The sequence below is a fragment of the Pogona vitticeps genome, chromosome 4, assembly GCF_051106095.1.
Source record: "Pogona vitticeps strain Pit_001003342236 chromosome 4, PviZW2.1, whole genome shotgun sequence".
NCBI classification, from domain to species: Eukaryota; Metazoa; Chordata; class Lepidosauria; order Squamata; family Agamidae; genus Pogona; species Pogona vitticeps.
This window is the reverse complement of record NC_135786.1, coordinates 26,401,340-26,427,939: the sequence shown is the minus strand read 5'-3', so window position 1 is coordinate 26,427,939 and position 26,600 is coordinate 26,401,340. Positions and strand designations below refer to the sequence as shown.

Genomic DNA, 26,600 nt, shown 5'->3' with positions numbered 1-26,600 from the left:
AGTCAGTCTGTTTCCCAGATCTGTCTCAAACCTTTTAGAGGGACAAGAAAAATGAAAACAAAGAGTAGTGGCATACATAACAGTAGCTTCACCAAGCAGTTTAAGCTGGGGAATGAGTATAGGGACAAAGGGGATTCTCACTCTCTCTTGTGTTGTGATCACAAAATCTCTCGCTCTCTCACAAACGTACACATGTACACACAAATTTTAATGTAGAGGTCCCGTTATACCATATAGGGTTTGGACCTATGTTTTTTTTATTATTTTTATTAGGGTAAAGCTAAAGGTTCCCCTTGACATTTAGTCCGGTCATGTCCGACTCTAGTGGGCGGTGCTCATCCCTATTTCCAAGCCGTAGAGCCAACGTTTGTCCGAAGACAGTTTCCGTGGTCACGTGGCCAGCGTGACTTGACACGAACACAATTACCTTCCCACCGAGGTGGTACCTATTTATCTACTCGCATTTTGCATGCTTTCAAACTGCTAGGTTGGCAGGAGCTGGGACAAGCAACAGGAGCTCACTCCGTCTCATGGATTCAATCTTATGGTCTTCCCACCTTGCAGTGCAGAGGCTTCTGCAGTTTAACTCGCAACGCCACCACGTCCCTTTATTTTTATTACTCTAGTCTATTTTGGAGTGTAGTTTTGGAAAAGAGATTCCACCTGAATCTCAGGAAGAACTTCCTGACAATCAGAGCTGGTCGGCAGTGGAATATGCTGCCTCGGAGTTTTCTGGAGTGTCCTTCTTTGCAGGTTTTAAAGCAAAGAATGGATGGCCATCTGTTGGGAGTGCTTTGATGGAGTTCCTGCATGGCAGGGGGTTGGACTTGATGGCCCATGTAGTCTCTTCGAAGTCTGTGATTCTATGATTCTATGATATTCCAAATAGTTTTGCTAGGAATAAATACTTCTTAGCTGAGAATAGGAGTATATCAAATTATTTTCTGCTGTTCCCACAAAACAATACTAAATCTATCTTAGGAAGACCCATGTACACTTGTCTGTTCCTGATTAGAGCCACATGTCCTTCTTTGTCACAACAGCTTGGAATGTTACTATAAAATGAATGTGTTTGTGTTTATTGCCACTTCTTAAAAACTTTTTGTTAGTGTTACTTAGTCTCATTATTTTATGGGCAATGAGTTACAAACTGTTGCTTTCAAAGTTACAGGTTTTATACCGTATGCAGTTTAGCCCTGAGAGTAAACTAAGAAAAAGCAATCAGAGGAATCAAGAAAACTGAGTTATTGATGGAACTTGTGAAAACTGAGGCATATAGGAATTGCTTGCATGGCAAATAATGGATTTAGATTATCAAATGCCTTGACCTTCTCAAGCAGAGTAGAAGTGTAATGGTACAAGCGAGTGAGTATGTGGTGGGTAGGTTGAAAGGAAACAATGATATTGGACTCCCATATGGGAAATGCCAGATGCATTCTATGTAAATATAACAGGAAGAATTCAACATGTCTGTGTTAAATCCAGGGCCCTGCAAAATGAACCTGTGAAATACTGAAGTCATTTTAAAATGCTTTTTTTAAATAAAATCAAAACACAGCTTCCAAGGCAACTTTTTCTGAGAAGTTAGACTGTATATGAATGAATGACAGTTAGCAATGGAGGCCTTGAGGGGCTTCATCGTCCTTCCTTTTCCTCATCCAGCTATTCTTCCAAATAAATTACATACTACCATTCTGTAGCATAAACATCATATATAACAGCTCCTAGACCAAGGCACGTTTCTGAGCCCTAAGGGAGTTGTCTATTACTTGAGGCTGTCAGCTGAACCAAAATCATATTACTAGTATTTCAAGGCCAATCCTGAGCTACACACATCCATCACTGAAGAGCTGGATCAACTACAAACCTGTTTGCCATGTGCATTATGACCCCACTAGAGGAAAACATGCAAGCCACAAGCACATGCCGAAGTACAGGGTGCTATGGCTGCAATCTGATATTCGCTTCTTGAATTTTTACGAAAATCAAAGGTGTTAACATGATATAGTGCTGAACTGGGACTTGGAAGATCCTGATTCAATTTCAAATTAGCCATTGTCTAGGTCCACTTACCTTAATGGCTGAACTCTGTGTGCTATAGCATAGCAGCATGTATTTGAGAACTATGAGTTTACTATTGTGTGGCATGCGGCCAAGGTAATCAGAACTATTTAGATGAAAGCTCCCAGTCAGATTCCTTCCACCAGCCACCATGACAGCTATGTGATTTGGAGGATTGTGCTCCATTTTTCATAGGTCTGATCCTACTTTGAATACTCCTAAGAATCATTGGGCTAGCCACTATGTGAACAGAATGCTGGACTACGCAGGCCTCTTGTCTATTCCAGCAGGACTGTTCTTGCTTTTTTATGTTTTAGGTGAAGCAGCCCACCTTAACTAATGTACACAATGTAGACAAGTATTCGCTCTTTAATTTGTTGTATTTTTGGCTGCAGTGAGATTTTTTTTCTACCTGCCTGAAATGCTAGCTGACAATTGTAAAAAGCTTGGGTAGGTTTGAGCTTCACAAGTGAAATTGGTATTAGAATATATATATTTTTTAAAAGAATGAAGTGAAATAAGAATTTAAACCTCAGAGTCACAAGACTTGGCATCAAACACAGCCAGACTTAGCAGTCTTAGTTAAGTTGTTCATCACTTATTATGAAGGAAAGAAGCCAAGAAAAATCTTTCTGACATGTTCTCTGGAGATTTCCCTCTTGCTCCCACTTATCCCACCTCAACACCCTCAAGTGATAGCTCCCCCCATCCCTTGTCAACACATACACTTGTCCTAAAGCTTGTCGGTGAAAGAGAAAAGTCTCCGAAAGTAGCAGGTGTCCTTAAGACCTGTCAAAACACATCAAGGATGTATGTGGAATTCTGCTGCCCCTCAGCACTCAGTCTGACCCCTGCGTCCAACAGTGCCAACCTAGTCCCTGAGGCCCTGAGGTAATTAGGGCTTGAGAATGGAGGAGAGGCGAGTAAGGGATTTTCAGTGTCTGAACTAGTTAAAGATGTTGCATTCCCTCTTCAGTAACCAATGATGGGGCTCCAGTCCCAGTCTCTCATGCACCAAGCATGTTCATGCTGAATAATGTTTACATGTATGATAAACAACATCACATGGAGGAGGTGCTGTACAGCTTGGGCAGTAATGACTACATGACTTCTTATCTTCTAAAGCAGTGAACCAGAATTGAGACACCAATTCTATAAAAATTAAATTGGTTCCTGTTTATTTACACATTTAATTTAAAATACAGACACATACCATCCTTTAAAGGACATGCAGGGCTTGAGACCTAAAGACCTGAAGGATCATCTCCATACCATCCATCTCATGAATGAGTACTTTTAAATGATCCCTTTCTTCAGGTACCATGATGGAAAAATCATTGAATTATAGAGTTGTAGATCTGGAAGAGACCCCAAGTTCAAGAGAGGGGGAAATAAATACTTTACAAACAATAGGGTATTTTCTGTGGTGGTGCCATGACTATGGAACATGATCTTTAAATAAGCTTCACTGGTGCCAACATTGCTATCTTTTTAGTGTCAGATGAACAATGCTACCTTTGTTTGTTTTGTTTAGTTGTTTAGTCGTGTCCGACTCTTCGTGACCCCATGGACTAGAGCACGCCAGGCCCTCCTGTCTTCCACTGCCTCCCGGAGCTGGGCCAAATTCATGTTGGTCCACCTTACTCAACCATTTTAATTTGGCTGAATTAATTACCTCTGTTTATATTTGCATGGTTTTACATTGTTGCAGCCTTCCAATTTTTTGTGACAGGAAGGATGGTGATATACTGCTTTTATTATGCTATATTTTTATTACCACACATCACCTGAGAATTTGTTAGAATGATGGGCAGTCCACACATCACCTGAGAATTTGTTAGAATGATGGGCAGTCCAGAATTTGCAGTACAGAAGGAAATACACAAAGGCCCTTAGCACTACTAATACAGTATCATGCTGAGACATTTCACAACTTCTTCTATTTTATAAGTATTTTTTAAAGTCTTAACAAAATCATAATCTCTGTGTTCCTATTTTCAGTTTCTCAAAATAAGCTCTCTTTCTTTTAATTTTATTTATTTCCTAATTTATTTTACACATTCATCCCCATTTTGCATGATTTTGAAAACAACAACTGTTTGAAGAGTTCTTTGCTCATTCCCTACAATTTTGAGAGCAATTGTATCTATATTTAGATTATGGCAATTCTTTTTGAATGTTTGTATGTGCTTTTTTTCATGTGTATGTCTGTAGATGTGTACATTTTGCAAATATCTGTGCCCAGTTTTCTTCTGTTTTTTAATGATGCATCGGTGGCCATTTCACTTGTCTGACGATACCAGATCAGCAGCATCCCATTCCCTGAAATTTAAAACCTGATACATGAAGATAGACCCATGTGTTGTCACAGGCCTAACTGATATCAGAGGTGACACAGGCAAGGATTGGAAAGGCTTTGTACCACTGCTGCCAGGGTTTGAGGAACAAGAAGACTCATGAGTTGTGATGGTGGTGCTCTACTCCCTGTCTTGCTCCAGGGGGCACAATGAACCTGATATCAGAGTGCCAAGACATCAGGAGTAATGTGAGGAGGGAGCCTGGAGAGAGAGGTGGTGAATGTAATCATTTGGACCTACCATATCATTCAAGCATCTTCACATTGACCTTCTAAGATTATAATTATGAATAATTATGGAGCAGTTTGCTCCAATTCCAACAGGGAATTGGTAGAGAGAACCGCCTCACACACCAGGACCAAACTTTCTCCTTCTGTAACACTACTTGCTCTGAGATTTGTGTCTTTGCCCAGAGACTAGAGACAGTCCCCTGAGACTTCAACCAGTACCCTGAGACCTGGTAACACTTTACATCCTCTGAATACCAGATGATTGGGTCAGATAAAAGGAGATAACTCATCATTTCAGTGCAGTGCTTCTAGTCATCCAGCTACATAAATAAAAATATTGGATGGCAGCTTGACCCTGCTATAATCTATCAAGGCATAGGCTTACTGACAGAATGTTTGCAGGTGTATCCTAAACAGGGAAATTCCTTACTGGAAATATCTTCCAGTTTCTAGAAAACATGAACCAGCCAGTTGGCCAAAATGCTCCACCGTATATGCTGTCAGTTGAACATGTCAGAGAAAGCTGAGTAATAACAGGACACAGGTCAATAGCCACAGATGCCATTTCTGCTGGATATATATTATTGTCATCACAAAACCTATAAAAGGCCTCCCATCACAGGGATCATCCTCCTGAAATTATTTCTTCAAAAACTACTGTTAGAGACAGTTTCAGCACTCATTTGATCCACCCACAGTCTGAAATAGTCTTATCAGCATCAAGAAAATATTCCATGTCAATGCCAGGAAACAACGCCAACTTGCATCAAAACACCATGAGAGCTGCTGTCTAGAATTTGGTCCACGGATCCTAAATATTAGCAACTGGCACCAAGTGTTTTAATAGGAGCAATATTGTTTGCAGTAGGTAAATGTCTTAAAAGTAGGAATCTTCTACCTCCATCTGATTACGATAAGTCGTAACTGTTTTGCTGAGTTTGGGGCCTAGGTGTATGCACAGATATATCTCCCCCCTGACTGCTATACTTATTTCCTTTTATGTGGTTCAACTTGTCTGCATCCCCTCTGTGTTTAGATAAAGTACACAGCAAAAGTAGCATCTGTCACACAAACATCTGGCTATACATTCCTGTCTTCTAGGGGACAGCAGGTAGCATGACCTGTGATCCTATTACCAGACCCATTTCCTTTGGAGGCTCAACTCCCCTACTGTTACTTTGCTTCCAGTGTCTCTGTCCTGTTGAATGATCATGTGACCTTTTAAAATAACTTGCCTTTAAAGGGCTTGCCTTCAGCCATTAACATACTGAGACCAAGCAGTTAAAGAATGAAAAAAATGATATGTTCTTTATTACAGAGTAACAACCAGTTGAGAAAACACAGTTCAACATAAGCTTTTCTTAAGTTTCAACCCAAATGCCAAAATACAAATTAATTTGATACAAATTGATTTCTCTTCCTTCTCTCCCGCACTTCTGGCTCCTCCTCCTTCAGGCTCTCCTGGATAGGCTCACCTCCTACATTCCCCCCAGCCTATCATCTTATTTCTCCTGTTACAAGGCAAAATTGGCTAGAGTTCCATCACAGATAAACACAGTTCCATCAACCATACACAAAAGGCCAGAGACTGCTGGCTAATTCTTTTCTGAATTCCAAGCTAGTTCTCACCTGAACGGTGGTGTTCCAGTGTTCCTCCCTACAACAGTGAAGCAGCAAAACTAGAGAGCAGCCATATTTGTTCCAGCAGCCTCGCCTTCCCTCTCTACCTATGCAGACAAATAAAAAGCAGTTAAATATTTGCCCCTTCATATTCATCGGTGTCTCTGGAATGGATGGATATGAAGAGATGAATATTCAACATATCAGCAAATTTCTACGAATATCGTGATTTTTTAAAAAATTCATCCTCATGTCTACTAATGATTTATTCTCAGCATTAACTTTACTTTTTTAAAATATTGCCCATCACATGTCACTTCTGAGTAGTTATTAATAACATATTACTTAATGACTACATTCTTTAAAAATTGAAAATTGAAATTCAAAAAACGGGCAAAAATCTGCCAAATGATCCCCCTTACAATTTTTCAAAACAATGATTAAATATTACCTGTTACAGGGAGGAGAAAACCCCAAATCATATCAGTAGGCATTACATCATTTTTAACTAAAATCATTGGCCCTCAGTCCATCAGAAAAATTACACATTTATGAGTAATTTCATTACTAGTAATGTGTTACTTCTTCTTATCCCAAACTGTACTTCCTATTATGGGAGCAGTGGTAAAAGAACCATGTAGATTAATAGACAGACACATCTCATTATTCTGTATCTACTTGTGTTCCTATATGTTGATGTACAGTTTCTCCTTCTCCTATTTCTATCTGCTCAGATGCAAGATGATGATGCCATGTCAGTGCTTCACTTACTCCAATGAATGTTGGGAGGCCATGTTTAAAATTACCCATTATTTCTTGCAATGAAATGGCATTGCTGCAGGGAATTTTGGATAATTACCATGCTAACTGCCTGGTGGTTAGTCACTGGTGCAGTTAGGGTTGAGACCTATGTCCAGGGATCTACAGCTCAGGGAGAACCACTCTAAACGATGGAGGTGGTGTCAAAGAGGCGGACATTGACAACTAGAACTACATAGGATTAGCAGGAGTCACTGGTGCTTATGCTAGTCTGTGGCTCCACCACCCTTCATCATCATCACCATCATCATCATTCTTCTTCAAACATTTTAGAGTCAGAGGGCAGCCAACCAGCTGCACACATGGTTACATAAGCTTACCTTATTTATTACTTCAATACCTTCTCCCTTTCTATGAAAAAGGGGTGCTTATTCCTATAAACATATATTCAATGTTAGGTCAGCAGAAAGCAACTTCCATTTTATTTTATTTTTTTAGTCCATGATGCTACTATGATTTAAATGGGCAAAATCCTGTTGTGTAAGTGCCCAGCGCAACTTGGATTGCGTGTTGGAAACATGTAACTTATGCTAATTAAAAGCTTCATATCCCCCGTTTTAGCATCCAAGGATCCCTCGAGCTATTTTTGCCCCAGGGAAACATTTAGAAACTTTGAGATAGAGGGTCTTTAAAGTCAGAAATCAGCACTGCATGGCCACTGCCAGGACTGGGACCACCACTGCTGATCCTGCAGTCAATTTTGACTTTTAAAATCTGCCTTCTCTTACCTTTGCCCCAAGGCTTCAAAAGGTTTCCCCAGGGCAAAAAAGAGCCCGAGGAAGCTTTCGACAGCTAAAACAGGGGAATAGGAAGCTTTCTATCAGTGTAAATTTTATGTTTCCAATGCCTGATCCAAGTTTGCCAGGAGCAATGTTATGCAACAGGATTTTGCCCTCTGAGTTTAAAATGAAAAATTGCTCATAACTCAACAGGTTTAAGTCTCTGATTGTGGAGCTAGAGGTTGGGAGTTTGATTCCCACTACGGCTCCTTGACAGGGGCTGGACCCGATGACTCATAGAGTCCCTTGCAGCTCTGCAGTTCTAAGATGATGATGATGACTGTTATTTTTTAAAAAATCAGAGTCAGCAAACAGTTTTTGTTTGTATGCTGTCATGCATCAAGAATATAGAGATAGCTATAAGACACAGAATGGCAAGTGGTAGACCAGGAAAGAACACATGGCTCTCTAAAATCCTCTTCCCCCAATTAAAACTGGGATCTATCATTACCTTTCGGCATTGCTGATCAGACTACTTTAAAAAGAGCACCATGCAGTAATGTCAATATTGGTGCAGTAATGTTGACAACTGCCTGCTAATGCCTAGCTTCTTTACAGCCACAAAGCTCTCTCCAAAATAAACAAACTTCTAAAGCCTCTCATTTTCTAAGTCAGACTAAATGGGCAAGGTGCGCATATTTCAAACAAAGAATAAGAACTAGACTGTTAAAAATGAACAGTACCTTTAAAACGAACTGGTCAAAAACTAGCCATGTGGCTGTTTGCAAATGAGCTGGTCTTGAGCCAAAGTCCACTCTCAGATTCAGTTGCCTGGCTGGTCCTGCACACGAAATTCTGCTCAAGCATGGTTGCCATAACATTTATGAAATCATGGGAAGAGCCAAAGACTCTTATCTTCTATTGAGAGCAGCATAAATATTACCTTCAACTCATTTGCCCTTTTTTTTGTTCCTGAAGAGAGAACATGCCTGTCTTTCAAACATCTGTAACAGAGTCACCTTTGCAACGAGTGGAGTATTTCATGAGAATTCTGTTCATATTCTACCATCTCTGCTAAGAACACAATTTGAATTCAAAGTCCAAGATGTAACCTGAAAGGTAAGTCTGCTGCATCGCCCTTTTAGGAAACATGCACAAACTTTCAAAATGCTTTTGGCCGAAAGGCAGATGGTCCCTCCTGTTTCAAGCAGATGTCTTCTATACCATAGGCTGATTGGCTAGTCCTTGACTAACCGTTATCATAATCATGAGTCAAGCTACTCTCTTTTCACCCACTATCTGACTAGGAAGAGAATCACCCAAGGAGCAATCCCAAAACTATTTCCCAGAGTTCTCTGAACATGTGCCTTGGACCTCTGAGACAGAGAATACAACATATTCCTTATTATCCTAAGAGGTTTACTATTCTGTTAAGGGTTTTTCTTACTGCTCAAACTGGGTTCTGCATCATTCCGTCTTTTGGCCATTGTTGGTCGTGGTGTGCAAGCCAAATTAATCTGTGACAGAGAACTTTGAAGCAGTGCATTACAATAAATAATAGTATCTGCAAAAAATGTTGCTTTGAAAGACTATAAGGGCTAACAATGTTCCATTTAAGTCATGCCCTGTAATGTCATTACATTTTGCCCAAGTAACAAATAACATTTACTTTTTGCTTTTCCATTACTTCTCAACAGTTTAAAAACTCTATTGGGGTGTTTTGAAGGTGGTTCCCCCCCCCAAAAGCTATTTCTTATACATTTTTAATTTTTTAAGAACTAATAAAGCAGCAAAATAGCAATGATCAACATAATGCGTTTTATTATTCAAAGTTGTAAAGTAAACAGGATGCATTATATTTTGCAGCTTTGAAATGAATTACATACGAGCTACTTTTTAAATGGAACTTGCCACACTTTGGTATGAAGTCTCCTAGATTCTTTGTAGAATCCTGTGGGGACATTAGTTCTTCTATAAATTGAGACACGGTGAACACACAGTGCCCCCTAGTGAGTTGGGTTCCTGCAGTCATTCTGTTCTGTGGGGCTGAAAGGCACACTTTGCAAATGACAGAAAAAGCCTAATAAAGGATATTTTCATATATATAGGCTTCGGTCAGTAAAAAAAAGGTTTGGATTCCAATTTTGCTGCGTTTTATCCAGCCCGAACAATATTCACATGTACTTTGAATTGGGTGACATGGACTAAAAAGTGAGTATGTGAGTCATGTGGAAAAAAGCTGGGGAATGTGGGTGAGATAAAAGTAATGTCCCTTTCTTGTGTCTACCAAGACAGAAGCCAAAGCACATAAACAAACTTCTTTGCTGGTCTAGAGAAGATCCACATTGCATCAACATAAATCCTGAATAGTTCCACTGACATAAAGGAATCATTCTGGGTTTCTGCCAAAATAGCTGAGTCCCTAGAGCCACATGAAATATTTGCAGCCAAATCTACAATGACATAAAACTCAATTGGTTTGGGGTTTCATTTCAACGCAGGCTTTCAGATCAGCCTCATCAAAAGATACTCTCAGGTTCATGAACCTTTCAGTCAAATCTTGGCCTAGTTTCAAGCTAGCCTCGCTCTGATTTACAATTTTGCATTGGAATAATGCGGTTCGTGGCTTTGGCTCATTGCGATGCGGAACGTGTCAGCTTTAGTTAAAAGACTTTAACTTTGAGATTGAGAGGGCCCAGAGGGTTAAACCTGAAACTCAATGCCAAAAGCATATATAGGGTGGCATGGGAAGCAGTACTGATTGAAAACTAAATAAAATAGTTGTACAAACGCTGAATGCTGAAAATGTCCAATGATTAGTTTAGCATTGTAGTCTTTGACCCAACCAAGAACTACAATCAAACAGCTCCAAACCACATCTTTATGTGAGCATTGGCCTAAGTTCTCTATCTAACCAATCCACGCTTGAAAGGTGGGCAAGAACTCAATTTCAACTTACCTTGGCTGAAGAAGCACTTAGGATCAATTGCATCTGCCAATTCTTGAAATGTGTAAAGGCACATTAATATTATACAGCTATTTTAAACACAGTGAAATGCTTCTATAAGAAATTAGGATGGAGATATTTTACTCTTCCCTGAGGTTCATTTAAAAAATAAAAACCAATAAAACAGCTTGCTTGCTAAATACTCAAAGGAGACACGTAGCTTTAGCATAGTGTTATTTACCACGACAAGTATTGCACTATAAAGAACAACTGCAGCCTGATATTGTATCCTACTCATTCATCAGTGGAACATACAATAATCCAAATTTGGAGGCCCTGTTACTTACGGCAACTCATATTCCTTTGGATCTTTGGATTAACTAAACATTTGGAGTAAGTTTGGTTGTGGGTGTTTTTTTTATGTGTTTAAAGACTTCCTTGAATTTACCTCTCCGTTTCTGTATACTACATACCACTTTGTGTGTTATGATGTATCTATTAAATTATGTGTTGGAAAAGGCATCTTACTGTGATTTGTTTATAATATTCCTTGTTTGCTGAAGGGACACTTCAAATGATTATGTATAAATATATGATAGATAGATATATATACAGTATATATAATTTACATTCTCTTTCATGCTCTTTTTGTGATAAATAAGTGGCCACCCAACTTGGAGTTATGAGGAGTGTGGCAGCATGTGTGTGTGTGTGTGTGTGCTGCCACCATCCCCATATCTTCAAGTTGGGTGGCTACTTATTTATCACCCCCCCAAAAAAAGATGAAAAAGGATGCAAATTTTAATTTGCTAATGTATATGTAACTGGCTGGATAGCTCAGTGGTTTAGGTATCTGGCTGCAGAGCCAGTGGTTGGGAGTTTAGTTCTTCACTGTAAGTCCCAGAAATGCCAGCCTGCATGGCCTTGAACAAGCTGCACAGTCCTAGGACACTCCCAGAATGGGAAGCCACTTCTGCGTGTTCGCTACCCAGAAAGGGTTGGCATAAGGCAGAATTGACTTGACTGCATGCAGCTTTTTATTATTAATGAACAGTATACAGTATGTATAAGTGCAAATCCACATAATTTAAACAATGTATAACATGCACTATACATATGTGCTATATGTACGCTACTTCAGAATGCTCTCACAAGTAATAATATCATACCATCTTTTTTTTTTCCATTACTAGGAGCAAGAATACTGTTGACAGAGTGTCAGACTGGGATCCAGAAGACTCGAGTTCAAATTCCTGCCCAGCCATAGTAACTCAGAAGGTGGCAGTTATAAATCATTCCTTGAACATCAACGTATTAAGAAAATCCTATTAGGGTCTTCACTGTTGAAAAAGCCATTTTTATTGATACAGTGATGATGGTGATACGCTGTAATTATTACTATTGCTATTACTATTAATTGCTATTAATAGTAGCTATTACTATAGTTATTACAATGGCTGTTACTGTAGTTATTATCGATAATATTAACATGGTCAAACTTTTTCCTAGATGCGCATTTAAGGGAAGAAAACAGTATCATAGCTACCATTACAAACTGGACTCTCTATCCTTCCCAATAATACTTGGCTGGCAACGTGGCAGAGGACTGGAGGTAGGATTTCCTGATCCATTAGAGATGACAGATTGATGCATTCATTCTCCTTTGTCTGGCAGCAGCTTTGGAGAAGAAAAGGAAAAACTATTTTAAAAATAATTAATGTCCTGCTTTCTTTCCTCAAACATCTTAGATGTTCATAAATCCTACAACATCCAGAAGCAATTAGATATTACCAAATGATTCCAGATTGCACCCTTCAGGATGTTAGCACAGAGGATTAACAGTTCTGCAATCACTCACATTAAGAAAGATGAAAAATATGATGACCTAGACGGATAGCAGAGAATGAACAAAAAGGCTTTCTTTTTGTGCCATGATCTTATCTTCTGTCTATTCTAATTTACACTCTGGTAGACAGCTTGGACCAAACATACACAAGTCATGGAAATATCTTCATGCTTTACGTTAAATAAAGCATAAATGTTAAAGATAGGTCAGGCTTCTGATCTGTTTTTAATGCTTGCAACTTTTTAAAACTCAACCAAATTAACAAATGGTTATTTTGAAACAGACTTTCAGTGCTTCATATATTCTCCAAATGCTAAATGGATAATTGTGCTCTAAGCACTCCTTTAAGTACGCTTTTTGGTTCACCTCATAACGTTTCTTGTGGGGGTTTTTTCTCCCTTGTACAAATTAGGGTCAAACCAGGCAATACACTTTGCAGGTATTTAGGTACAATATTTGCTTAAGTGATGGAAGATTGTCAGTGCAAATAATCAGCCATGCTTTCCCTCAGTTTATTTTTGTATGCTTCATTTTGTGAGCATCACTGGAAACTTAACATTGGTTTAAATTGACAGCTTAGCTGCTGAGGCATGTATGTACCTTTGAAGAAACTGCTTCCACAGTGGACTATTTGCAGGAAATGCACATTCACTTTAATCTCTTGTTTGATCCTTAATGATAGGAAATGAAGAATCTTTGCCAGGGAGATCAGAAACATGTTCTTGGTGTTTCCTGGAGTGTGTCACAGGTGGCAGGAAGTGGTCATTCTTCTGCCAGTCCTTAACCTTTTTCATACTAACATGTTGAACCTTGGGCCAAAAAGCTAGAGAGCTCTCCATGGAACCCTTGCCTTTTTAAAAGACAAGTGAAAAGGAAGGGCTTTAAATTGGGAGTACAAAGTAAGGCAAGGGCTTAGCCCTTGTTCATCATGCAATTTTTGCCTATGGAAAAATGTGTATGAAATTGAACTGTCTGTCTACATTATTATTCCTGACCAGATAAGGCAAGCTTCAATAGAGCACCAGTTTTAAGGAAGAAATTTGTTTTATTTATTTATTTAGATTTATACTCCTTTATCACAATGAATAATAAATACTCAAAGCAGTATAACAAAGATTTTAAAAATTAAATACAATTTAATAGTTGTTTAGGTATCTGGCTGCAGAGCCAGAAGTTGAGAGTACGATTCCCCACTGTGCCTCCTTGAAAGGGGCTGGATGCGATGATCCATAGAGTTCCTTCTAGCTCTGCAGGTCTGAGATAATGATAATAATGATGATTAAATGTACAACAGATTTTAAAGGCCTTAGTTAACATAAGAACATAAGAACAGCATCCACTGGGTTAAAATAATGCTGTGAAAATGAGTTAAACCTCTATTCTTCAGTTCCACTGTTCTGATCCAGTTGGTAGGGATGATGCTGTGGTAGCTTTTAAAGTACCATATTTTTTGCTCCATAAGATGCACCTCTCCATAAGATGCACCAAATTTTTAGGAGAAGAAAACAGGAAAATAATAATCTGTTTTCTTCTCCTAAAAATTTGGTGAGCCTTATGGAGAGGTCCGTCTTATGGAACACACCCTAGGACCCTTTGGAGGCTCATCCTGCCCCCCTGGGGGCCAGAGGGGTGAAATCGCCACCTTCAGGGACTCTTCTGAAGCTTCCCAAGCCTCAGAAGAGGCTTGAGTCCCAGAAGCTGGCAATTTCACCCCCGCTGGTCCCGTGGGGGGGGAGCCTCACAAGGGTCCTGGAAGGCTCACTCGGACCCTTGCAAGGCTCCCCCCACAGGGCTAGTGGGGGGAAAATCGCCAGCTTCGCTCCATAAGATGCACAGACTTCCCCCCCACACTTTTTGGGGAGGAAAAAGTGCATCTTATGGAGCAAAAAATACGGTAATCTAAAACTGAGAGACAATCTGATTATAAGTCTCCTGTATCTTGTTTGCTTTGGCTCTTTATGCTACCAGACAGTACTGATAAAGTCCCACAGAATATTCTACTTTTACCTTTGATGAGTCTTTTATAGTCTTTAAGAGAGAGAATTGATTTTGTAACCATACTATGGGGATGTCCAGACAAATAGTTGTCCCAATGTTTGACTCACTGCAGGGGCAGATTGGTCTGCTCTTTTTTCCATCAGCACCGTCAGCACTTCACACAAGGGAAAGAAAATGTATTTTTAAAAAAAATTAATCTAAGTGGTTCAGCACATCAGCAATGATCTAGCAGATGCAAAAAAGAAGGTGTTTATTAAGCCACTTCACAATAGGAATTAGGGTTTCTTGAGGTCAGAATTTCATTTGGACATGAGGATTGTAGCAAATGGCATATTCCTCCACACATACTTGATCTCAAGCAACCCTATTTAGACCAAATCATCCTGCAGTCAAAGGGCCAGTGCGGTTGCACTCTTACTCTTGCAATTTCAGGTAAAAGGCAGCTGCTTTTGTAACGCTGTAAATTTTCTGTTCACTTAGAAAATGTAACTCTCTCTTAACTCTGCAATGTCAATCTAAAGAAACTTGCCTTACAAATAACATCTGTGTTAGGCCAAAATTTACAAGACAACCCAAGTGTAGGTGAGTTTTATTTTATATTTAATAGTGTGCCTGCATATTTCCATGTTGTTTAGCTTTTCAAATAAAGCAATTTGCACACAAGCTCATTTGTTAGTTTTCCTGAGTTTACTAATACACCTTGTACTTCTGAAGTCTTAAAATTTTCCTAGGTTTCCTAATTTCTGAGCATGGATTCAGAAAGATCACAGCCTCATTCAGGGGCTTTCATTACTAAGAAATACATATCAGTCCCCTCTATGCAAATAAAGTAACTTAAATCCATCTCCTAGTTGTGGTCCCTGTTTTGCCATACAGCCTGAAATGTAGAAAATGTGGGTGGGTGTAGAGTGTTCCATGCCAGGAAAACCTTCTGCTGCTAAATTTCTGTTTGTTGGCTATGCAGGGCACACATGAGCAAATCCAGTAAAAATACTGCTGACCATATTTTCCATATTTTAGCAGAGGGCAGCAACATTCCACATCTGGATTGATCAATCTCTCTCTCTCTCTCTTTCTTTGTAAACATCTCAAACTCTCTTCAAACCTGCTTCCATTAATTAATATTTTATCTAAAATATGAACTCTGACAACTTTTATTCAGGGTCAGGGAGAGAGAGGTGGGCAGTACCATCTCTGCACTTCATGTAGTACATGAACACCTGCCATACATAGATACCTACCAGGGCCCCAGCACTCTATTTACCTACTATTTACATAATCTTTATCCTCTTTTTCCTCAGCCCCACCTTTCCAAGCAGTGCTGAAAAGGCCGTTCTAGCTGTCATTTCAATTCCTCATTGTCCCCCAGAGCAACACTACCTCAGGAACATTGTGGGGAATTGCATCGGTGGCTCATTCCAACTACAAAGACCCTCCATTATCTGTGATTTTCCACGTGCTGACTCACATGGAGAGCATCCACACATAGCAACACTCTCTATCTTCAGACTAGTTCCTCTGTATTTGGAGAAGGGAGACAAAATCAGAAATAAAAGGGGCAGAAGGGGCAGGAGATAGTACTCCTCTCCACCATTAGTTCCCAACCTTGGGTCCCCAGATGTTCTTGGACTACAACTCCCAGAAATCTTTGTGAGCACAACTAGTAGTGAAGGCTTCTAGAAATTTTAATCCAAGAACATCTGGTGGACCCAAGATGTTGGGAACCCTGCTTTAGAGAGTATGCACAAAGTTCCTAATAGATCTGTTGCCAACAAAGTGCACCCAGCATTGAAAGGCAATCATAATTCATTTGAGAAAGCATGCCTGGAGTTTTAAAAATGCCCATTGATGAATTTCAGTGAGAGCTACTTTTATCTGATGCTATTCAAAGGATTCAGGGTGAACTCTGTGATGACTCTTAATTTGAATTCCTTTCCCCAGCATAGTTTCATTACACCTCCTTTTTACCCTCTCTGCTTCATGTCACTCCGTCCTATGTCACTTCCCACCAACTCTTCAACAAGACCTCTCTCCTTCGTTTCAGCATCATGAAACAAGTGTTCACCTGGCTCTGCTCAAAAATATCTCTGTGCTCACCAGAACTGAACTGCTGATGTTAAAAATAGACAGAATATCTATGACCAATGTGTTTTATTTCATGTAGGCACTAAAGGTGTTTCAGGACTACAACCCCCAGAATTCTCAGGCAGCATGGCTGTAAATCTCTGGAGGTCACACAGGCTTTGAAAAGTTCTTGCCTCTATTCTGAAGTGTGCTTGACCCAGCTTGCCTTGGTAACATTGCTGTACACTTTAGAACATCTCTTATCAATGTTTTGGAAGGCAGTTGCTGAGAATCAATTATTTAGAATGTATTTTAAAGTAGCTAACACCTACATATCCCTGAAGTGATCAGGACTTTGAGGGTGGTGGTTAGGAGAATTAAATCTCTTGTTTCCTCAGTAACTGAGAGCTCCTGACTGGAGAGTCAGGGATGGAGCGCTCAGTTCCTCACTGTAACTTATAGCATTGGTCCCCAACCTTGGGCCTCCAGATGTCCTTGGACTTCCAGAAATCCTGGGCAGCAGAGGCAGTGGTGAAGGCTTCTGGGAGTTGCCTTATAGGATTAAAACCAGCCTGTATGGTCTTGGGCCAGCTCCATAGTCTCAGGGCACCCCTAGAGGAAGTAAATGGTAGCGTACCTTCTATATCTAGAAAATCTTGGGGAGGGTCAGCAAAAGTTTGAATTGATTTGACGGCATATGCTCATTGTCAATCGTCACTATGCTCTAACCTGCACCTACCTGGAAAATAATTTATTCTAGCATTAAAAGTTAGAAATCTACACACTGTCATCAGATGTTACATTCCAGATGTGCCTTCCTTGTATTCAAAAATGCATATGACAGTAGTGAAGTAACACTTGTACTTCCACATGAATATTTCAGGAGAAGGAGCATTGCTTTGCAAAGACTGGAAATTAATACGAGAGAGCAATGGTCTGTTGGTGGACCATAAGGACAGGCATATGGCGATGATAGTTTAATATCTGAAAGCAAAACAGAACACCTCTTTATGATGCACTGCCTCTTCTCTAACAATATGGTCATTTCACAGATGTTTTGCTAATTGTCTGATAGAGTATCTCTCTTCCTCCTCCCTTGCTTTGGCTGATTATTCACTTACTACACATTTTTCATTATTAGCTCAGCTGTTTGATAGAACAAGTGACCTATTGTTATTTTCATGGTGGCTAATTTGAAGTTTGGTTGGATGTTGGCTGTTCAACTAATTGAAAGCATCTGCCAGTGGTTACTTCATACCTTTCCTGTCCATCAGTGGCCTTTTTGTCTCCTTCCTTTGGTTGCTTGGTTTCGGGTTACCCAAGGCAAGCGGGATCATAAGCTAAGGCCAAGGTCATGCAAAAGTCAGGAGCAGAAAACAAGAAGGATCAAGAGTGGAGGAGGCAGAGGAAGACCAAATTTAAAGCAGAATTCATGCTCAGATGAAGCAAGAAAATGCATAGGGAAGGAAAGCATAGTACTTCAGCATATTAACAATGTTCACATTTCACCTCCAGTTAAAAGTTGCTGGTAGGGAATCAGCTCCGGAACAATTAACGAAACAAAGTGAGGGTATTTAACAATGGTGAAGGAGACAGGGGGGTTAATCTCCCCATGGGTGTGCTGTCCCTGCCTATAATGTCTGAAGGGTTATGAGGCTGTGGCAGTCATGCTGGAGGAGGAGCTTCACTTACACTTGAAAATCCCAAGCAAAGGAGACAATGCATGCCAGCTGCATGGGAAAATAGGACTGAGGAGGAGAGGGGCTGAATGAATTGGAGGATATAAAAGGGAGGGAAAGAAGGGGAGAGGGGAAGAAGGGACAGAAGGAGAAGGCAAAGGGAAGGGGGAGAAGCAGCAACAAGAGTTGGTTGAGGTCTCCCAGGGTGGTTCAAGACTCTGCCAGAAGCAAGATGGGAAATGGGCCCTCTATCCCTACTGTGGGAGTTGGTGCCACGGCTCCCTTGGCCACCTCAAGATGTAAATGATGAAGGGAGACTGTGGGGGTGAAGCAGCCATCTTGGGTGTTGACAAGAGGGAGAAGAAAAAGTTGTTGACTGTTGGCAGTTATGCAGGACTGTCAGAAACCAAACAAATTCTTAATCTAGAAATTCAAAGTAGTTATTGACAAGATACTGGTTGGTACAGTAAAGACCATTTGTTTAAGCAAGAAGAGTTGTTAGTCTGGAGTTGGGTCCCCATGCCCTGGTCAAGGATGAACCCAATCACAACCATGTTTTGTGGTAGGACTCACAATAATCTAGTTTATGCCACAATCAGCTAGATATCATTCCAAATTAACATGGCTCTTTTTTCCCCCTCTCATTGTCCGGTAGCTAAGGATGTGAACATTCCTCTGTATTGATTTCATTGCATTTCTCTGAATTCCACCTACATTTTCTTCTTGTCCATTTTGTGTATCAGTTAGGTTGGTTGGTTGCTTGCTTGCTTGCTTATATGCCACCTTTTTCCTGAGGGATCCCAAACAGCTTACAGCCGCTCAGAGTGGTCGATTTGACCAGATGAGCGGGGTATAAATCAAATAAATAAATAAATAAATAAATAAATAAATACAGTACTAAAACAACAAAATTAACAACCAAATAATAAATTGGTGCAATATTTTAAAAGTATTAAATAAATATGTTAAAACTCATGATAAGAACAATGTTAAAAGTACAAATAAAACATAGAATAAAATGTTCCCTTTAAAAAATTCCCCTTGGTCTACCAGTCATTTAAAGGAAAGCCAGCCTGAAGAGAAAGATCTTTGCCTGTGGAAGGACAGCAAGGATGGGGCCAGCCTGGTCTCCCATGGGAGGGAGTTTCAGAATCTGGGAGCAGCAGTAGAGAAGGCCCTCTCCTGTGTCCCCAGCAAACACACCTGTGGGGTAGTAGGGCTGAGGGAAATGCCTCTCCAGATGATCTTAACAGTCAGTTTTACTTCTAAAGGGAGATATAGTCTTTTATATTTATTTTATTTATTTTTTTAATTTATATGCCGCCCACACTACCCAAAGGTCTCTGGGCGGCTTGGTCCCAAATCATTTAGGGCTTGGTCCCAAATCATTTAGGGCTTTATAGGTTAAAACCAGCACTTTAAATTGTGCCCAGAAATCAATAGGCAGACCTTATAATCCTCACAACTTTGTAAATTGTTCAGAAGAAATGTGCAGTGAATGAACTTTTTCCTTGCAATCATTCTTGGGAGGTGCAAAAATGCTATTTTCATCAAGACCAATGAAGCCAATAAAATTATTTCTGACCTTACCAGCAGACACCCTTAACAATAGTCCAAGACAAGATTGATCTGTTTCCCACCGAGCACATACACCCAATATGATTTCTCTTCTCTGAATCCTTTTGGGTCATTTGTTTCTATTCCTGGTCTAACGTCTTGCTTTGCTCCCAGATTGCCCATCTGAGGACATCAGTCTCTCATCAGCTAAGTTCAATCAGTGTAGCAAAAGCATTGCTTTTACTTACTGGCGTGCTTTGTGAGGGACATTAAAAAGGTAAAGGTTCTCCTTGACAATTTTTGTCCAGTCGTGTTCGACTCTAGGGGGCGGTACTCATCCCCGTTTCCAAGCCACAGAGCCAGCGTTTTGTCCAAAGACAATCTTTCGTGGTCACATGGCCAGTGAGACTTAGACACGGAACGCTGTTACCTTCCCACCGAGGTGGTCCCTATTAATCTACTCGCATTTGCATGCTTTCGAATCGCTAGGTTGGCGGGAGCTGGGACAAGTGACGGGCGCTCACTCCGTCACATGGATTCGATCTTACGACTGCTTGGTCTTCTGACCCTGCAGCACAGGCTTCTGCGGTTTAGCCCACAGCACCACCACGTCTCCGTGAGGGACATTAGCTCTGGGATTAAAAAAAGAAAACTCTTTTTCCTTTCCATTATGTAGTTCAATTTTGTAACCCCTGGAGCAGCTCTTTCTTAACTTTGAGGTATATTCTGTAGAGTCTTCTCCCATTGATGTTTTTCCACTGAAAGATAAAGCAAAAACATTTTACATTTAGATACAAGTGGTGATGGTGGCTTCATCCTAACCCCCCCCCCCAAAAAAAAACCAAAAACCAGGCACTGGAAAGAAGAGTAATAAAATCTTGGCAGAAAATCCATCTGAAAATCCAGTAATAATCCCAATTTATTTATTTATTTCCTTTTGGCTTCTTTTCACTCCTTTATTTTGAACCAAAGTTTAGATTCCACTGCATGTTCACACAAATGTACAAACCAACTTATACAACAAAGTCCTTTTTCTTCAGGGAAGCCAAACAAATTGCATTGATATAGTGAAGGATATGCTTATGACATATCATTGTGGTATGCACTTATAGCGTTTTTCCATATTCACTCACTTCTCACTCCATTCTCTACAGTGGGGTCTCTACTTAAGAACTTAATCCGTATTGGAAGGTGGTTCTCAAGTGGAAAAGTTCTTATGTAGAATCTGCATTTCCCATAGGAATGCATTGAAAACCATTAAATCCGTATCTGCTCTTTTCCATCCATAGAAACTACTGGGAAGCTGCTATTCCACCTTCTACCACTAGAGGGGGAAGTTTTTTTCTCCCCCCCCCCCTTAGGTCAGGGATATAGCCACAAGGCAGTGGAGGTTTGAAATCGGAGTTTTCCTTCTCCTAGATGGGCTGCCTTCCATGGCTGACGAGCCCCACCTACGGCTTCAGGAGTTAACCTCGAGGCAAAATCCGGAGCTGGAGTCCCAAAGGCAGCATGTGTCGTTCTGCCAACCCCTGCGACATTGCTGGAACCAGTTGTATTGGCTCTTGCCTTTCCATTGGATCATTTCAGCAATGTGGAGAGGGGGGATCTGCTGCTTGGGTAACAGCCTATCCTCCATATTACCTTACCCGGGCTTCATGCTCTGGAGAGGACACTCCTCGATTCAGAGCATGTTACCATAGTCTCTTGAGACTGAAGGATGCCTATGAGAGAGAGGTCAGGGAACAGTGTTAAAAGCACTTTTGACAAAGCTAATTTTGAAGCAATGGACTGAAAACCAATTAATCCGTTCTGGCTGTTTTTTTGTTATGTAGAGGTGCGTTTGTACATTGAAGCATTAGTTCCCATAGGAACTAATGCAAAGCTGGTTAATATGTACTCTACCACTAGGGGGAGAATTTTTTTTTAACCCAAGATGACCTAAGGTTAAAAAAAGAGCAAGAAAGGTTTTTTTCCTGTTCTTATCTTGGATTTTTGTTCTCAAGTAGAAGCAAAATTTAGCAAACGGAGCTGTTCTTAAGTGGAATTGTTCTTAAGTAGGGACGTTCTTAAGTAGAGACCCCACTGTACATCCTCTCTAGTGTTTACATTATTATCAACAGCACTTTGCTGTTGGTGGGTTGGTGATAGTTCGTGGTTCATGGGTAGCTTTTGCTGCTCAAAACAGATAACACAAGCTACCTCTCTGAAAACTAACATTTATTTTATAACTGTTAGAACCCATCAGGATCACTACCATTGTATTCTTCCTGTTTAACATCATGAGAGTCACCTGGACATGAGCCTCCCATGAAAAAGGAAGAGAATGTAGAATTCCTCCAAAAGGGAAAAGATGCTCATGCTTTTAAAGAAAGGAAAGTGAGGTCAAGGCTGTTTATTTTCCTAATATTCACCAGTAGATTCCACTCTATATTTCGACACCTCTAGATTTTGGTGCCCTTGGGCAGAGGCCCAGTTGCTCCACTCTAGTTATGGCCCTGAAATCAACTGCTTAAGCAAGATGGGGGGAATGGCATGTAATTTAGTCCTATTTCTTTGAAAACGAATTGTAAGGACTTTTAAAAGGCCCCATAGGGGGTGAAATTATTTTTGTATATTAAATTGGCATCCTCCAAAGTCCCTCAGATTCTTTTTTCTCCTTTCCTCAAATCGTTAGGGTATTTTTATCAGTGGGGATGTTGGAGGTGGTGTGTGACCCTCCAAAGTCCAAAAGCAGAAAATTGAGCCCCAGACCCTTGAACGTTGCTCATCCTTGAAATAAATCCACAAGTAGCCAGTAAAGATAGTGGATTACTAGAGCAAGGGGTAGAAGGCAGGTGAAAATGATTGTTAAGATGGGAAAGGAGGGTGTGATACGGGAGAAGGAAATGGGGGACAAGGAAGACTGAAGAGCAGAGTCATAACAATAGCACCAAAATCCAATCCAATTCAATGTGCTGCGTTAGGCCAACCCTGCCACTGGTAATTCATATCATTTATTTTCTGTTGTTTTTCTAATGTAGAACCAAGGTGGCATTCACTGGGTTCTGAAGCATCTCCTCTGCAAGCTTTGACTATATCCTGAGCAGCTTGCTCTCAACTAAAATTGCAGTGAAATATACTCTGAGTCTAGACCTCCAGAACAAAATAAAGACTACTACAGCTAGTTAAAGCAAGCGTCTATCCTCTTGGCTTCCCCTTATCATGCTTTGTCTGATCACCTGCTTGCTTTCCAGGAGAGTATTCAAGATGCTGCCTAAAGACAAGAAAGAAAAATAGGTTGCAACAATTGAGGTGTTTTGGGAATCCAGGAGGGGAAGTTCTAACAAAGCTACCTCCAGACTGCCTTTCTGAAGATCCTGAAAGCTATTAGTGCTCTTTGTCTCTTTCTCTCTCTCTCTCCAGCATGCCCTTCCCCCTTCCTCCACAAGGCAGGATGATCTGGCAGCTCTTTGGGTGATATGTGAAGTGTTGACTGTAACTAGCGCCAACTGACAAGACCCTAGGGAGACACTTGGATTAGCTTGTTTACGGTTTGCATTCTCTTTTATTTTGTCTGGCCCCTGTTGTAAAATATTCTCAAAGACAACACATCAGAGAGAGCATCCTTCTCCATTTCCTGTTTATTTGATCAAGGGGGCCCTGCCTGGCTCTGTTGGGTGACCTGAGAGAGAAGAAGGGCTGCTGGTGCCTTTCGTCCACTGACATTCTGTTGCCCGTAAGATCGACGTTCCTCGGCTGTCCTCTTCCCTTATGTGCCCCCTACATGAAGAGTTGTTCTTAATGTTAGTTACCAGTTCACTTCCTTACAAAGCACTGACTCTGAATCTAGCACTGGACATAGCTACAGAGATGATCCCTTACACCAAAATGATTTACAGTCCGAAGCACTTTCCAGATTCCAAGTATGCCACAACTACATTTTATCAGCAGGGTTGTGATGATACTGTATTCTTGTGGAATCCATTTTAAATAGCTTTGGCATAATATTAAAAAGTTACAATTAAAATTAAAAAGAATTGCTGAGTCCATACTGAATACAGTGCTAAATAGGTGATACCTTCGTAAGCCCACTAAAAACATATTATACAATCTGCCAGCTTTCATAATAATACATGACATTCTAACCACATGAGCTCTTTCTAGGGATAGTCAGGTTTGCCATGTCTGTTCTTCCTTTTCCCATTTCCACATTCTGTCCTGGTTCTCTGCAGTTGTTTGTTCACTCTGTAAGAACAAAGGAAAAGCCTTTTTCAAGTGGACAGTTAACTGAAGCATATATGCAAACATTTTAGAAAAGCACACAGTGCTTTTTCCTGCAGTTTTCAAATGTATGATATTGCATGTGTACTTTTGGTCAGGCTGTGTTAAATTGACATACAGTACTGTGGAGTCAGGTGAAGCTATTTTAAACAAGCAGACAAACAAGCTTGCTAGAGAAAATCATTGCTGGATGGTTCTCTTGCAGCAAGACAGCTATACTAAAGTGTTTGTTTTAAATCAATCAATCAATCAAAACTAGCCAACTGCATGCATTCTCCCAGAAGGAAAGCAGACATCCTCAAAAGAATGCTTAATTTGTAAATAAAAACTTTATAGAACATTGCTCCAATGTATTTTTGCATATAGAGAAATGAATGACCTTGCTAAGGAACCAAACAGACAGAAAGGAAAGCTGGATGAGTGTTGAACAGTAAACTGCACATCCTGAAGTAGGGGTGGGTAAGGCATGGACCAAGAGACATTCCCAAGAGCCTGTGCAGTCCAATTGCAGGAGTGCAGTGACCCAAGAGCAAAACCACATGTGATTAATTATTTTCTAAAACAAAGATAGGCAGCAGGGGACTGCTTGTAGACTGCATGTCACATGGTTCTCCTATACAGTTCTTCCCCATGGCTGCATGTAGCATCTCATTGCTTGCTTATGTGCCTCCTGGATTCTCCTAGACACCTTCAAACTCTACCAGGAGCACTACCAAAAAAAAGTCCTTACAAAATTAGAACTATGTCCCAGAAGCCCCCCAAGAGTGACAATTCTCCTTTAAAACAAAGCAGAGCCTCCAATGCCTTGTTTTCACTGAAAAGAGGAATAATCATGAAACTTAACATAGACTTCTGGCCATTTTTGGTTTTGTTTCAATAATGGTGTGACCTGCAGTGGATCCTGGGCTCTTGGATAGAGATGGGCATCATTCAGTGGTTTGTGCGAATTTGTTTATTGACTGAGCAGGTTTTCAGTGCTTCCTAGTTCTCCTCCTCCAACTTTTTTTCTAAACCCGAAATTGGGGGGGGGGGGAATCCAGTTCCAATTGCCATTGTACCGTCAAAACTGGCTATTGGCCTAACAAAATTACCCTCTTTAGCTCCAGTGGATGAATAGTTCTGGTTTCAACCCATAAAGCTTATATGCCTTGGATCCAAGCTATTTCAAGGACCACATCTCCCTTTATGACCTGCCCGTGTGGTAATATCATCAGAGGCCGCCTCTCTTGGTCCCACCACCCTTACAGGTGTGTTTGGTGGGGATGTGGGAGAGGGCCTTCTCTGTCGTGGCTCCCAGATTTTGGAAGGCCAGGCTGGCTCCAGTTTTGCTTTCCTTCAGCAAGTAGGCAAGGACCTTTCTCTTCAGGCAAGTTTTCCATTTGTGTCTGGCTGTCTAAGAGGGTTTTTTTAATGCACTGTTGAGCTTCGCTACTTCTAAATGTGTTTTTAGTATTGATCTTATTTAGCATTTTCAATATGATATCTCTTTAATTTTAAAAAATATTTGTGTACTTTCTGTTTTTACCTTGTCAATGCTGTCTTTTAAATTATGTAAGCATCTTGGGTCCTTTTTAAAGGAGAAAACCAAGGTAAAATTTTAAATAAATAAGCAAACAACATCAAAGAGCTGAAGGGATAACAATGACTTTAACATCAGATGTTTTTACTATTCTTTTTTGCCTTCTAATTTATATAATGTTATCCACAGGTTTTTAAAACTAAAGCAATGCCATTAGAACTTTGGGGTTTTAAACTTACCACAAGATTGTATGTTTTTGCTGCTACTGACTAACGTGAATACCTCCCTGGTGAGTTTTATCTGTGTTTTATTATATTTGTGATAAACTGTTAAATGTACTAAAAACAAAAATGTTGATACAGTCAAATTTGGAATGAATGGGCTTTGTTAATCACACCACAAGCCATTGTTTCATGCTCTCCTACTGCCTCAACTGGAAGTTCACAAATAATTTACAGTAAATACTAGTTTCATGGGAGAGAAACTGGCTGCTTTGCACTGGCTGCCCGTCCGTTTCCGCGTTGACTTCAAAGTGTTAATGATTACATATAAAGCCCTAAATGGTTTGGGACCTCAATATCTGGCAGATCGTCTTCTCCCACCCAGAACTACCCAAATCACCCGACACAGCCAGCAGGGACGGCTGAGGGGTCTGACGCTGAGGGAGGCCCGGAAGGAAAAAACAAGAAATCGGGCCTTCTCGGCGGTGGCCCCTCGGCTGTGGAACACCCTCCCCACTGAAATTCGGCTGGCACCCTCGCTGGGCATTTTCAAACGCCAGCTGAAAACTTGGCTATTCAAGCAGGCCTTCCCTTCAGTCAATTAAGTCATTCTTATTTTTCTTCTTTTATTCTTGCCATCTTGGGACTCTTTGCTTTAAATTAACTGTTAAAATCGTAAATTTATATTACATTTTATATCATT

The 26,600-nt window shown here is 40.4% G+C and overlaps 1 long non-coding RNA gene across 2 annotated transcripts; it reads left to right on the top strand.

The window, feature by feature from the left end:
- Positions 1-3,583: 3,583 nt before the first annotated feature.
- LOC144588965 (uncharacterized) lies at positions 3,584-13,713 on the top strand. 2 transcript variants are annotated; one of them, XR_013544752.1, is made up of 3 exons: positions 3,584-8,925; positions 11,947-12,365; positions 12,502-13,713. It is a non-coding gene; the product is annotated as an uncharacterized LOC144588965 (long non-coding RNA). The 2 variants fall into 2 exon arrangements; XR_013544751.1 differs by having other exon boundaries at positions 11,947-13,713.
- The last annotated feature ends 12,887 nt before the right edge of the window (positions 13,714-26,600 follow it).